This window comes from Petaurus breviceps, unplaced genomic scaffold, assembly GCF_028583685.1.
Source record: "Petaurus breviceps papuanus isolate PSGF00001 unplaced genomic scaffold, PetGlider_PUasm1.0 91041, whole genome shotgun sequence".
NCBI lineage: Eukaryota > Metazoa > Chordata > Mammalia > Diprotodontia > Petauridae > Petaurus > Petaurus breviceps.
Window position 1 is genome coordinate 19,851,326 of NW_027187400.1, and position 11,426 is coordinate 19,862,751.

Below are 11,426 nucleotides of genomic sequence, written 5' to 3' on the forward strand. Positions count from 1 at the left end.
TATCTATCTATCTATCTATCTATCTATCTATCTATCTATCTATCTATATTTGAGGATGATAAGAAGGTAAAATCTATAGACTTTGGTAATAGATTGGATATGGTGGGGGAAGGTAAGAGAGAGTGAGGTATCCAGGATGATACCACAGTGAGTCTGGGAGACTGGGATAATGGTGATGCCCTCAACAGTAACAGCAAAGTTCCAAAGGAAGAGAAGGTTTTGGGGAAAAGATAATGATCTCAATTTTAGCTATGTAGGGTTGAAGATGTCTATGGGACATCTAGTTTGAGATGTCCAAAACAAAGTTGGAGATATGAAACTGGAGGTCAGTAGAGAGGTCATGGCTGGAGAAATAAATTTAGGAATCATCAGCAGAGAGATGATCATTGGATACATGGGAGGTGATAAGATTACCAAGTGAAATAGTGTATCAGAAGAAGAGAAGAGAGCCCTTTGGAGGAGAGGGGAGGGCTTGGGGGCAAAGATTATGAATTATGTTTTGGATATGTTGAGTTTAAGATGCCTATGAAATACCAGTTCAACACATCCAAGAGGCAGTTGATGATGTGAGACTGATGTTCAGGAGGAAGGTTAGGGCTGAATATATAGACCCGGAAATTGCATAAACATGGCAATTGAAAGCTGAGATTTCAATTGAGATGAGATTACAGAATGAAATAGGATAGAGTTAGAAGAGAAGGCAACCCAGGGCAAAGCCCTGAGGGACACCCACTGGGCATGATCAGGGTGAAGATACACAAAATAGAGTGAGAAGTGGTCAGATAGGTAGGAATAGAATCATGAGAGAGCAGTATCCTGAAAATTTAGAGAGAAAAAAGTATCTAGGAGAAGAGGGTGATCAACAATGTAGAAGGATGAAGAGGAGGAGAGAAGGATGAGGATAGAGAAAGTTCAATTCGGTACTTAAGAGATCACTGGGAACTTCTAGAGAGTTCTATTTCAGTTGAATGATGAGATTGGAATCCAGTGAGAGGAGAGGAAGTACAGGCATTAAACGTAGCTGGATTTCCCAAGGACAAAAGCTCCACATGACAACAGTTTAGTACATCTGCCCTGTTTTATGACATCTACGTAGCATGCTTTAAGCAGGATACTGGTTCCAAATGTCAAGGATTCACTTATAAATTCAGGCTAGAAACAAATTTAATGGGATCTTTGTTGTTGTTTAATATTTATTACCCTTGACTCTCAAGTCAGTGAAATCATAGATATGCCCCCAAACCATTGAGTCTTGCATCATGCATCCCATAGGTCATAAGAAGAGGCCCTCATGCCCAAAAGTTGAATGATAAATTTTTAGGGTCACAGCCACAAAGTGAGCCAGAAATACTTCCCCACCCCCATTCCTTTTCTTTACCCTCTCAGCTAATTGTAATGCTCAAAAATATCAAAGCATAGTTTTAGGAACAGAGGTAGAAGATTAGACCTTTTCTCTCCGCTGATTTTTGCTCTAAAAGCCCTGAGAAGCAGGGAATCTGATAAAGCATCACTAGCAAATGTTAGGGATGGAATTTTTTTTCTTTATATAAAAGAAGAACTTGGGGGCCATTTTGTTCTTGGGGCCACCTTCATGGGGACCGGCTCATTGGCTGGTATAGCATTTGTGAACTCATAGACTAGACAAGGACAGCCAATGGACATTTTCAGCATGTTATTAGCATTATCAGTACATTATTAGCCATCAATGATTCTGTTCCTTTGTAACTACAAGTTTTGGTTGCTTTTCATTTCCTCAGTGTGGCTCTGGGCCATTTAGAAAGTATTTGCTCCTTAATGGTGGGGAAGAGAGGGCAGGGTCGTCTGATCACCTCTGCTTCCCTTTGACTTCACAAATTAAGTTACTTGGTATACAACAGAAAGAGCAATGAACATGGAATTGAAGGACCAGGGTTCACTCCATAGCTCCTCCCCTTCCTACCTTGTTGGGACCCAGATTTCACCTCTATAAGAAGAGAGGTTTGGATGGCAGTTAAGGTACCAAATAACGCTAAACAGAGAACTTCGATTTCTGTGTGGAGTCAGGGGAACAAAGTAAGGATTAGTCAGAGGCATCCAGGTGATGCAGCAGATAGAATGCTAAGCCTTTCATTTCAAATCTGGTCTCAGACATTTACTAGGTGTGTGACCCTGGGCAAATCATTTCATGTCTGCCTGCCTCAGTTTCTGCAGCTATAAAATGGGTGGGGGGAGGGTAATACTAGCACCTCTCTCCCAGGCTTTTTGAAAGGATCACACGAGGTCATATTTGACAAGCATTCTGCAAAGTGCCTGGCATTAATAAACTCTTGTTTATTTCCTTCTTTTTAAGGTCACTTTCAGCACTAAGATTCCAGATACCTTGGTAGGAAAGGCTGATTTGTTTAGAGAATAAGGGGGATTAGAGAATAAGAATAAGTTGTTTTTTTTGGTTCCTGTAAGTGAGTTAATGATTTTTTGGGCCCTGAGGGCCCATTTACCAAGTTCCTTTTTACAGCTGCCAAAGCCACGATTTATTGTTTTAAGCAAAATGAGTAGCAGCATGTTGTGGTGGAGAAGGGTAAGGTTTGGAGGCAGGAATACAGCTTCAATCCTATGCCTGACAACGGTTGTCTGTGTGACCCTGGGCAAGTCACTTCATCTCCCAGTGATTCAAGCAACCCTCTTTAACTATAAATTAATGGAGGTCAGGAAACCTCCCCTCCAATAAATTCAAACAAAGAAAGGACAATTTATTTCTTTTTCCCTAGGTATGATTAGGCTTTTCAGATGCATGGTAGTCAATAGCTCCTGGTCTCAGAAAGTTGGCTTGCTTTTTCTTTATTAGTTTAAATATTGATTTTGCAAGGGCTTTAACATCAGCATGAGACATAAGATGAAATCAGCTATGTACCTAGCACTGGGGAGACAAAGTCCAGTGAGAAGATCCTTGGGAAAATTTGATCAACATTAGATCTCATAGGAACTTCTATCCCTCCTTTTCCTTATCCCACTTAAATTTTTCCTTTTCTATTCATCTTTAGATTATCTTTATTATGCTGCTCAAATGTACTGCAGGTATTTGCTGCTGCAGGAATCCTTGTCTCTGCTCCCTCTCATAGCCACAAGAGCTAATCTGTTTCAAAGTCCTGTAGAATCCATCCTGGAAACATCTCTTTACTATGGCCCTTTCTCTCTACTCAGATAGCCTAGTCTAGGCCTTTATCACCTCTCTCCTGGACTCTTTCTTGTATTAGCCTCCTCATTAGTCTTCCTCCTTCTTATTCTCTCCTCTGTGAAATCCATCCTCTGCACCGCTGAAAAAATATTCTCCCTAAAGCAGAAAACTAACCATGTCACTCTTCCACTCAAAAACCTTCAAAGGCTCCCTACTGCCCCAAGGATTAACCATAAACTCCCTAGTCTGGCACTGAATAGTTTCCTTAATTGGGTTCCAGCCTATTTTTTCTTTTTTCTTTTTGGAGGACAATTGGGGCTAAGTGACTTGCCCAAAGTCACAAGGCTAGTGAGTGTGTCAAGTGTCTGAGGTTAGATTTGAACTCAGGTCCTCCTGACTCCAGGGCCAGTGCTCTATTCACTGTGCCACCTAGCTACCCCAATTCCAACCTATTTTTTGACAGCCTTATTGTATTACTCCCTTTCATACAATTTGCAGCACAAACAAATCAACCTATTTGCTGTGCCTAAACTCAGCATTCCATTCCTCTAAGTTACCTTGGACAGTTCATGTTCCAAACCAGATTGCTCTCCCCTTCACCTCTGCCTTCTGGAATTCCTAGTTTTCTTCAAGTGTTAGGTGCCCCCTCCTCCTTGAAGCCTTCCTTAGCTGATTCTGCTACATAGTGCTCTCTTTCTTGATTTTTCTTTTATATGTATCTGTGTATTTGGAACCCCCAGAAGAATGTCATCTCCTTCAGGACTGGGAGCTCCCCTGTCTTGGTAAACTCCTCATTAGAATTCAAGGGCATTAATGTTAGAAGGTAAGCACTTTGAAGGCAGGGGCTGTTTATGCCTTTCCTTTGTGCATCCCTGCACTTAACACAGTGGCTGGTCCATAGCAAGCAGTAATTAATAAATTAATAAATTCTTGTTGATCTTGATGATTGATATATTTCCCTCATATTTAGCCCTGTTCCTGGCACATGGTGACTACTTAATAAATGCTTACTGAGTCTAATTGCTCCTTTTCCCCACCAGTCTTTCAACTCTCAACTCTCAACAAAGACCAATACCTCTCTTCTCTGTAGTCCCAAATCCTTTTGCCCTGCCTCTTCCCCTACATATTTCATGAATTATGTGGAAGCTATACTCTGGAACATTATGTAACCCCACAGAGAAAATGCTGCATAAGGCAGATCTTTCTTGGACACCACCCAATGGAGTTGAGATACTCATGTCCCAAAAGGGCTCATTAGAAGAGGGTTCCAGACTTAAGGGGGATACACAGGCTATTATTCAGGGCCTGGTAAGCATCAGTATTTACAATGGAACTCCCCAGGGAACTAACCTTGCTTGGGCACATTGCCCCCAGAGTCAATATTGAGCCCTGGGGCTTCATAAGAAGGTAGGGGGCAATATTTATTAGCCAAATGAAACTGGCTATTCCATCAATCTTGAGGAAAAAACAACTGCACTTGCAGCTGATCCCCTTTGGATTCAGGTCCAATTGCATGCATAATTAGGACACAGCTATTTTCTCCAAGAGTCACTGAATCCTGGCTGGAAAGGACCTTGGAGATCATTTAGTCCAATGCCATCATTTTGAAGATGAAGAAAGTAAGACCCTGCGAGGTTAAGAGGCTGACCTTTGAGAGGCTGACTTTGTGAGGGGAACATGTGGGATCAGATACAGACTATGCCTCTTATTACCTGTGTAGCCTTGAATGAGACAGTTCCTTTCTCTGGGCCTGGTTTTCCTCTTCTGTGAAATGAATATGTTAGATGTGATGACGATCTCTAGGGTTACTTCTAGGCCTAGGATGTGATAAATGACAGATTTCCCATTTCCCCTATTGCTGAGGCCAAACAGATAGGTACAAGAACACACAGGGAGGGATCTAGAACAACATTTACAGATGAGTAAACTGAGAGAGGGAGGGTAAGAAACTTACCAAAGAAATCAGACAATAAGCAAATAGAGTTGGCAGGATTTGAACTGGATTTTTCAGCTGAAGATCCCACCTTCTGTGAACTATCCCATGGGGCCCCTTCTTGGGAGAGTGTCCTAAATAGGGTGAGGATTGGTGATTTTATCTGAGAACAGTGGTCTTGCCACTGATGCCTATCACAAGCCCTCCTCCTCAAAACCTAATCAACCAGTTCATCAAAAAGAATTCACTAAATGCCAACTATGTGCCAAGAACTGGAGATATAGGGACAAAAGTGACACGAGCCCTGCCCTTAAGTGGCTTATATTTGGTGAAGGGAAGCAGCAGGTAGACATACAAAGGGACCAAAAAGTAATGGGGGGGGCTCATATAGGAGACAGCACCTGGTCTGAGCATTAAAGGAGGTTCTGATTCTAAGATGTAGAGATGACCTTGAGAGTTTATTGCTCTCACTAAAATTTATGTATACCTGTATCTCAATCTCTCTATGAATGGATATATGTGTGTGTGCACCTAATATACATATACATCTCTAAACATATATATGTGTATGAGACTTTGGGGGATTATATACACATGTGTGTAGCACCTATATATGTACACATGCAAACATATATGTACACACATATGTATGTGTATGTAATCCCCAAATCATATAACTCCAAGCTATACTAAGACTTTTGGGATACCCTTTATCTATCTATCTATCTATCTATCTATTTATCTATCTATCTATCTATCTATCTATCTGTCTGTCTGTCTATCTATCTATCATCTATCTATCTATCTATCTATCTATCTATCTATCTATCTATCTATCTATCTATCTATCTATCTATCTATCTTTTTGCAGGAGAAGAGTTTTCATTTCAATTTATGAGCCAACATTTTTTATCAACAAGGCTCTCTGTGTTGGTCAGGAGGAGGATCAAGGCAGGGTTGGAGGAAGAAGGTAGTGGTTACCCTTGCCAAGACTAACGTAGAAAAGCAGCAAACAGCAGCAGCACCAATATTGCTACTACAACCACCATATCCTCCACCATTTTATTACTGGTTCTGACCTATGATTTCATTAGCAATAGGGAACACCTGATATGAACTTCCCTCCTTTAATACAAATCAGATACTTCACTGACAGTCTTAGAGAGTTGTCTAGGACAGGCAGTTTTCAGAAGAAATCACAACTATTAATAGTCATATGAAATATTCTAAATCACTAAAAATTAGAGAAATGCAAATTAAAATAACTTTGAGGGACCACTTCACAACCATTGATTTGACTAAGATGACAGAAAAGTAAAATGACAAATGTTGGAAGGTTTGTGGAAAAATTGGGATACTAATACTCTGCTGATGGAATTGTGAATTGATCCAACCATTTTGGAGAACACTTTGGAACTGTGCCCAAAGGGCTCTAAAACTGTTCATACACTTTGACAGCCACTGGTCTGCATTCCAAAGAGATCAAAGAAAAAGGAAAAAGACCTATATGCACACACACACACACACACATTCAGCTCTTTTTGTGGTGGCAAAGAATTGGAAATTGAGGGCATGGCCTTCAATTGGGGAATGACTGAACAAGTTGTGGCATATGATTGTGATGGAATATTACTCTGCTATGGGAATATGGGAAGACTTATATGAACTGATACAAAGTGAAGTGAGCAGAACGAGAACATCATACACACTAACAGCAAAATTGTAACAATAGTCTACTATGAAAGACTCTGATTGATATAGTTATCCAAGACAATTCTGAATGATTCATGATGAAAAATTCTGTTCACCTCCAGGTGAATAATAAGTGTGATTGAAGCCTATATTTTCATTTTCCTTCCTTCCTTCCTTCCTTCCTTCCTTCCTTCCTTCCTTCCTTCCTTCCTTCCTCTTTTCCTCCCCACCTTTCTCAACACAGCTAATATGGAAGTATATTTTGCATGGAAAAGAAAAAGTTGTCTGGTATACTGGGAGATGAAGTGATTTTTTCACTCATAGAACTTGAACTCAGGTCTTGCGAGACTCTAGCTACTTTCCCAAGATGTCTCTAAGAGAGTAGCAATATCTGAGAAAAAGTAAAATCCAGCATTGTTGGTCATTTCCAACCGCAAACAAATAAATGTTTCACTGAAAAGTAAAGGAGAGGTCAGTTCTGGTGGTGTAAGTCTAGTTCCTGCTGAGGCTGATAGAGTTTGGGAGTTCTGAGCTACAGGAGGGCTAAAGCCAACTGTGGTCATCTGTTCTGTCTGACACCAATATGGTGAGCCCCTGTAGTAGAGATTTCTAAGGAGGACCAGACTGCCTAACAATGAGCAAATCAATCCAGGTCGCCAGCTTTCTTATCCGCCTCATTAAGAGGGTGACTTTAGACCAAGGTTGGTCCCTCACCCAACCCTGCATGTTCCTTCTAAGAGTATACACTCAAACAGAGATGTCTGGGTCTGGGCTATAAAAGAGCTATCCTCTATCAGAGAGATGAAATCGTCCAAGGAAATAGAAAACAAGATCATCTGTTTGAATTTCAGAATAGCCAAACAGGGAAAAGGCAGTAAAAGGGCACTGTTTCCCTAAGCTGTTGATGTTTTACAGGGAGGCCTATAACACAGAACCAAATAGCTGTGACTTTAGTTTTCTAGGTTTGTGAGTGCCCTAGTCAGCTTGGGAGAACAAGTCAGATAAGATCTTTGTTCCCAGCATGCCTTTCTTTGGTAGCTATTGAACCAGTCAATACAGTCTCCAACATTTACTGACATGGATGTATGCTAGTCTGGTTTGGAAGTATAGGAGAAAAATGATCAAAGTAATTTATCAGTGATTGGATGCTCATGGTCTCAACTCAGATGTGCTCCTAAGTCAGCCAGTTTTTATTATTAGTCCCTTTTTTGGGGGGGGAATTGCTTTTTAAATTCAGGGTCATAAATATACACCAAGGATATCTGTATAAAGCTATTTTTAATTTTCCTTAAATCATAGTTACCAAGATGCAGCGTGGTAAGGTGAAAATAGCAGTGGGACTAGAGTGATAAGACTTGGGTTTGAATGTTTAAATCCTGACTCTATCACTTACTATCTATGCGACCTTGGGTAGGTTTAGTTTCCTTTACTGGACTTCATAATAATGCCTTTTAATAGAGATGATAGGTCATATTTATAAAAACACTTTCGTACTTGTAATTTTTTTTGCCAAATATCTGTTATCTCATTTATTCCTCACAACAAATCTGTTTGGTAGGGGCTATTCTTCTTCTCAATTTATAGTTAAAGAAATGGGAGCTCAGGGAGATTTTGCCCAACAAGAGGGCTGTACTAATAAGCATACATCACAAGAAGGTGAAGAATAAATAAAGTCCCCTACTATTCACCCATCCATCAGTCATTGATCGAGCATAACAATGGTCCATACCACAATCCCCTACTTCTCTGAGGAAAGGAGAGATGTGAATTTATTCATCTCTTTCTTGGGCAAATTTTGCCCACCACAATATTCTTAGAAGGGTTTTGTGTCAGAGAATAAATAGTCCATAGCTATTTACTATATGCTAGTCATTGTGCTAAGTTCTGGTGATACAAAGAATGGCAAAGTTTCTGCTCCCAAAGAGCTCACAGACTGGGGGGAGGGAGGAGAGGGCAGAGACAACATGCAAACATCTATTTATAGACAGGAAAAATGGGAGATCATCAATAGAGGGAGGGCACTAGAATTGGATGAAAGTGAAGACTGGAAAGTGAAGTGGGCTCCCATTCACCAGTGAACAGGCAAGACTACATTGTGGAGTATGAATTTAATAGAATGTTATTGTGCTGTGTGAGAGAGAAGACAAAAAGAACTTAGAGAATGTGGAGAGAACCCATGCTCAGTGCAGTAAGTAGAATGATGAATGCTACAGACAGTGGCTAGAGCAAGGATAAGTGAGAAGAACAATGAAAGCAACTTGGACCCCAAGGAGATCAGAAGAAATTCCTCCTCCTCCCTTTCCTTGGAAAGGTGGGGGCTTATGGGTGTGGGATACTGCATGTGTTATCAATGGATGATGGCTCGGTGTAGAGTTCCACTTTCTCAGAAATCCTAGATCTAGAGTCGGGAAGAAACAATACGTTGAAGATGAGAATGCCTTGAACTTGGGGTCAGAAGACCTGACTTCAAATCCTTTTTGGCGTTCAGTTGTTTCAATCATGTTCTACTCTTTGTGAATCCATTTAGGGTTTTCTGTTTATTTTTCATGGTTGTTCAGTCATATCTGCCTCTTTGTGACCCCATTTGGGGTTTTCTTGGCAGAGATTCTAAAGTGGCTTGCCATTTTCTTCTCTAGCTTATTTTCCAGATGAGGACACTGAAGCAAACAGGGTGAAGTGACTTGTCCAGGGTCATACAGCTAGTAAGTGCCTGAGGCCAACTTCGAATTCAACAAGATGAGTCTTCCTGACTCCAGACCCAGTTCTCTACCCACAAATCTTAGATTTGCCACTTAATGCCTGAGTGACCTTGGATATGTCACTTCTCATTCCTGAGCCTCAATTTCCTCATCTATAAAACAAAGAAAAAATGAGTAGATTGAACTGAATGGCTTCTTCCAGCTTTCGATGTATGTAGGGCCTGAGAACCACCTCCAGCACCCTCATTTTCCAGTTGAGGAGATCGAAGCTCAGGCAAATTGAATGACATCCTAAGGTTATAGGGATGATTTATCAGAGATGGGTTTTTCACCCCGCTGCTGTGGCTCCTGGGCCAAGGCTTTCCCCTCTAACCAGATTATTTTTCTTCTTTGTTACAAGGGAAGATTCAGTGGGAAGGGGAGGGGTGAAGGGTCTACCAGAAATGACTGAGTTGTGAGAAGAAAGGGGGTCAAAATCATTAAAAAAAATTAAAATTAGAGAGACCAACAAGATGTTCTCTCACTCCCTGTTCAGCGCTCAGTCTACCTTCTTACAATGATCCTATGGAAATACTTCAGCTCGTTGAATCCCCCTGGCTTCTCTAGTGTTGCCCTACACAGATTTCCAGGTTGCCATCTGCCCTAGCAGATGGTCTTTGGGAGCTGCTGTGACCAAGAAAATCATCATTTGGTGGCCAATGTGATGATGTCTTTCCCCACATCACTGGGACTGTTCCAGAGTGAACTCATGTACCTCTGACATTGTCCTTCAGGGCCCCATGGTTGTCTACATGCTACTGTAGGACTGTGGTGGAGAGACTATACAATAATTTCCCATTTCTTTTTTTTTAATTTTTAATTTTTCTTTTGCAGGGGGGGAAGGCAGGGCAATTGGGGTTAAGTGACTTGCCCAAGGTCACACAGCTAGTGTTAAGTGTCTGAGGACAGAATTTGAACTCAAGTCCTAATGATCCCAGGGTCAGTGTTCTATTTACTGTGCCACCTAGCCACCTCTAATTTCTTATTTCTTTCAGAGAAATTTTGGTGATCCCAAGACAGACCAAATGAGACCGTAATCTAAGCATGTGAAGACTTCACTCAGCAGAATGTGCAGTTGAGAACAGTTGGTTTCAGTGACCATGAAAGCAGCTGAAGCAAGCATTGTGGAATGCTTAGAGCTTGGTCAGATATCTGGTGCCAGTCACTGACTTTTGTCCTGCCAGTGGACGTCAATGCCCCTGGAGGAGAGAGCGAGGCTGAGGACTTTGAGCAACTCTGCCTCACTTCAATCCAATTCACTCCCAAGTCAAGACATCTCCCCATGATGTCACTGGTCCTCTTCAAAAAGGAAGGACAAATGTCAACAAATGAGATTATACATCTGTGACTGACTGTGACTGCGTTGTCTCATCTTACTAAAAAAAAAGCTACCGCTGGCTCAGGTCCAAGTGAAGAACAAAGTTGTATTAGGATGTAGAGACTGATGTGGATTAGCAATCACTGGTACTGGGGTGAAGGCTAGACGAGTGAACGCGAATCGAGCCAGTTTTGGCTAAACCCACAGAACATCTGTATAGGAAGGAGTCTTAGAACAGAGAAGGTCAGAGCTGGGAGGCCCTTAGAACACAGAATGTCAGAGCTGGGAGGGCCCTTAGAACACAGGATGTCAGAGCTGGGAGGGCCCTTAGAACACAGGATGGCAGATGTGGGAGGGCCCTTAGAACACAGAGTGTTAAAATGTCAGAGCTGGGAGGGAACTGAGAACACAGGATATCAGAGCTGGGAGGCCCTTAGAACACAGGATGTCAGAGCTGGGAGGGCCCTTAGAACACAGAGTGTTAGAGCTTGGAGGGCACTTAGAACACAGGATATCAGAACTGGGAGGGCCCTTAGAACACAGAATGTCAGAGCTGGGAGGGCCCTTAGAACACAGGATGTCAGAGCTAGG

General features: G+C 41.6%; 1 long non-coding RNA gene across 1 annotated transcript in view; it reads left to right on the forward strand.

The window, feature by feature from the left end:
• Positions 1–10,868, forward strand: part of LOC138154300 (uncharacterized) — a 13,616-nt gene extending 2,748 nt beyond the window's left edge. The window contains exon 2 of the long non-coding RNA XR_011166591.1: positions 10,513–10,868. This is a non-coding gene — a long non-coding RNA (uncharacterized lncRNA). The remainder of the gene's footprint in view (positions 1–10,512) is intronic.
• Positions 10,869–11,426: the final 558 nt, after the last annotated feature.